The sequence below is a fragment of the Onychomys torridus genome, chromosome 16, assembly GCF_903995425.1.
Source record: "Onychomys torridus chromosome 16, mOncTor1.1, whole genome shotgun sequence".
Lineage (NCBI taxonomy): Eukaryota > Metazoa > Chordata > Mammalia > Rodentia > Cricetidae > Onychomys > Onychomys torridus.
The window spans coordinates 61,470,098-61,474,258 of record NC_050458.1 but is presented as its reverse complement, the minus strand read 5'-3'; the positions used below and the strand labels follow the sequence as shown (position 1 = coordinate 61,474,258).

The 4,161-nt window shown below is 45.7% G+C and overlaps 1 pseudogene; it reads right to left on the bottom strand.

Moving 5' to 3' along the window:
- Window positions 1–674: 674 nt before the first annotated feature.
- LOC118597470 lies at window positions 675–1,083 on the bottom strand (annotated as a pseudogene).
- Window positions 1,084–4,161: the final 3,078 nt, after the last annotated feature.

Genomic DNA, 4,161 nt, shown 5'->3' with positions numbered 1-4,161 from the left:
CTGAAGAGAGGTAGCAGTGGATAGATGTGGCCAAAATACACAGCATAAATTCATAACTTTTCAAAGAATACAAGTAAGTATTACTTTAAAAAGAATCTATGTCAAATAATAATAATAATAGCCCCACAATTTCCCCATGAAAGTGCCTGTAACTACCATTCCATTTTCTTTCTCTAGAATTTTGGGCACTTTAAGTATCTCACATGCATGTACTCATACAGTCTCTGTCTTTCCCTGGCAAACTTTCACTTAACATAATGATCTTAGAGTTTATCCATGTCATGGGATAAGCCAGAATTTCATTCCCTTTTAAGGCTAAATAATATGCCATTGGAAAGATATGGCATTTGACTTAAACCACAGACCTGCTGACACTTGGGTGACTTCCTTGTTTCACTGATTATGAACAATGTTGCCGTAAGAACTCTGCTATCTGGACCTCTCAAGACTCTAAATTCTTTGGGTGTGTACTCAGATTTGTGGTTACTTGGTCATACATTAGCTCCATTCTAACATGCCCACTTCATCCAGACTGACCACTGGGCTATGTACAGACGCCAACCATACTCTCTTAAAATCCTGTTCATCTGCCCACTGAGTTCTGGCCTCCAGTTTGCATGAGAAATTTGCTGATTTTTTTTTTTTAATTTTTAATGATGGAAACAAAAATATACCTAAAAGCGAAGCTTCTGGAAAAATCATTTGTTCTTCCCTGTCTTGTATTGTTCCTCAAACTTGACCTTGGCCTTCCGTCTGGCCTTGTGTTTCAGGCCTGAGTGTCTAAAGACATCATTGTTGACAAGGGTTTTGTCTAAGGGGATGTCCACAGAGTACCTGTGGGCATGAGGTGATTGTAGTTATAAACTTCCACAAGGGACTTGTTCTTTGGTCTCTTGTGATTTTCTTCTTGCCCATAGCAGCTGTTATTATTCAGGGATAGCGGTCAACTCCAGCCACCAGGGCCTGGCTGTAAGGGCAGTCTGAGGTGCCATCATCAATGTCCTTCATAATCATGCCTTTACATCTGGAGTAGCATCCAGCCCGGACCAGCACCACTTTCCTGGGTTTCACGAACTTGCCCATTTCGGCAGCAAGCACCGGAAACCCAGCAGGGAGCTGCCGATATTCTGAATGAGTGCAAGTTCTCAGGTTTGGGCTTCAAGAGGGGCAGTAAAGCGGACTGCACTTCAGGGTAGGACTATGACCTTGAGCATTTGTAGGGAGAGGGAGGGTAGACCCATTCTGTTTGTCTGTCACACGTGGTGTGTCACTGGTACTCTGGTCCCTGAGCACAGAATCAGCTATGAGGAAGGAGAGACACAGCGGCAGATGTGCATGGCCTGGGCAGCATCTAATCTGGTTCTTACGGTGAGGCTGCCTGGTGCGGTGGCGTGGACAAGCTGTAGTCGTTAGCTGCTTTCACAGTTATCCCTCTGTCTTCATCTTTTACCAGTTTAATTCTGTTCTGTGTCCTTCTTCTAGAGTCTCTTACTTGAGGAATGTCCAGGCTGCTGGGATATTTATATTCATGTCTTTCATCAAATTTGGAATTTTTCGGGTCATTATTTTTCTTTTCAAGTATTTTCTGTGTTCCCTTTTCTGTCCTCCTTCTGAGGCTCTGCGAATGCTTACACTGGCCTGCTTCATGGCGCCCAGAAGTTCTGGAACCATCCTTGCAGAGAGAGATTTTGAAGACATTCTTGGACCCTCCCTTTGACTATCAGGCCATTGGAAGAATGGACCCAAAGAAACTGGAATTTTACCAAGAATCTCATGCAAGGCCTGGGCCAGACAGAAGGTGAACTTGCCTCCAGGAAAGATTCTCACCTTGTCTGAGGACCTTGAGGACCTTGAAGAGACTGGAGTTGAGACAATGGGTGGATGGGAGCACACCTTTTCTATAACTGCTTTTTTGTTTTGTTTTGTTTTGTTTTTCAAGACAGGATTTCTCTGTGTGTATTCCTGGTTGTTCTGGAACTCACTTTGTAGGCCAGGCTGGCCTTGAACTCACAAAGATCCACCTGCCTCTGCCTCCCAAGTGTTGGGATTAAAGATGTGCACCACCACTGCCCATCGACTGTAACTTCTTCTTTTTATTTTTATTTTTCCCGAGACAGGGTTTCTCCATGTAGTTTTTGGTGCCTGTCCTGGATCTCACTCTGTAGACCAGGCTGGCCTTGAACTCACAGAGATCCAACCTGGCTCTGCCTCCCAAGTACTGGGATTAAAGGCATGTGCCACAGCCACCCGGCCATAACTTCTTAACTACACATACCTCATATCAGGACCCCCACACCAAACTGGAGCAGGGAAGGAGGTGGTCACTGAATCTCTTTGTCCATCTTCCCAAAGTGACAACACAGAAAAATCTCCCTTTCTGCTCTTCCCTGTTAATTTGTCTCTTTTAATTACCTTATTGAAGACTGGTGGTGGAGCCTACCTTGTGAAGGAAATAATTACCAAATAGTTTCTATCAAAAAAGTGATCCCTGGAATGTAACCTTTGTAAAGCTATTTTGAAACCTTCCCCACCTTGTAAAACTTTCTGTTTACACAACTTCTGCATTCCCAAAACTTGACTGCCAGGAGCAACCAACCCAACCCCCCATTTCTCCCTCATCTCCTTTGAAACATTCTTAAAAAGCTACCCAACCTTTACAGGTTAAGGTCAGACCCCAGCTACCAAGGAAAAGATACAGTGAGTGCCCTCACATCAGGGTAAACAAACAAACAAACAAATCCCAATCACAGTCCTGCTCCATGTGCTTGAAGCGACCACCCTTTTGCAAAAGTAAAAGCTGCCTTGGGGACTCTCTTCACTCTGTTCCCATCATTTTACTCCACTTTCTGGTTGCTGTATAAACACTGACCAAGCTGGGCCATTAGGTCTTACAGGTTAGGGTCCATCATCAAAGGAAGCCGAAGCAGGAGCTTGAAGCAGAAACCACGGAGGAATGCTGTTAACTAGCTTGCTCTCCACGACTTGCTCAGCTTGCTTTTTTTCTACAACTGAGGACCACCTGCCCAAGGGTGGCACCGCCAAGAGTTTGCTGGGCCCGCCCTCATCAACCATTAATCAAGAAGACAGCCCACAGACATGCCCACAGGCCAACCTGATGGAGCAGCTCCTCAGCTGAGGGTCTCTTTCCCAGGTGACTCTAATTTGTGTCGCGTTGACAAAACCAGAGAGCCCCAGTGTGCTCGTATTCTTTCAGGTTATCAGTGGGATCCTTGGCACCAGTTTTTATTTACAATAATTTGGGGGATTCTAATTCTGTCTGGGAAGAAGTAAAGAGCCCCAACTTTGGGGAGACATGTCCTAGGACTCTACTGTGGTGAAACCAGAGCACAGGCAATCAGTACTTCCTAGATAAGTGTACTGGCTGGTTTCCTGGGTCAACTTGACACAAGCTAGCGACATCAGAGAGGAAGGAGCCTCAGTCGAGGAAATGTCTCCATGAGATCCAGCTGTAAGGCATTTTCTCAATTAGTGATCAGTGCGGGAGGACCCAGCCCATGTGGGTGGTGCCATCCCTGGGCTGGTGATCCCAGGTTCTATAAGAAAGCAGTCTGAGCAAACCAGGGGAAGCAAGTCAGTAAGCAGCATCCCTCTATGGCCCCTGCGTCAGCTCCTGCCTTCAGGTCCCTGTCCTGTCTGAGTTCCTGTTCTGATTTCCTTCAATGATGAACAGCAATGTGGAAGTGTAAGCGGAATAAACCCTTTCCTCCCAACTTGCTTTTTGGTCATAGTGTTTCGTTGCAGCCATAGAAACCCTAACTAAGACAATAGGTAATGATCCAAAAAGAGAAAGACTCTGAGCAATGTAGGGGAGGGCCCAAGCAAGCACCCCAGCTCCCAGGCAACTCTGTGCACAGACCAAGGTAAGACAACCCTATGGTGTGGTGGCACACATCTTTAATCTCAGCACTCAAGAAGCAGAGAGAAAGGTGGATCTCAGTGCATTTTAGGGCAGCCTAGGCTACATAGAAAGACTTCTCAATAAAACAGAAAAGGAAGAAAAAGGAGGAAGAGGAGGAGGTGGAAGAGAAGGAGCAAAGTCATGGGAATGACAAAGAACTGCCTTGGCCATTCCAGAAGCTGAGAGTGAATGAGATGTGCAACTGATTATGGAGATCTGGTCCACAGTTCTGAGTGTTCAGT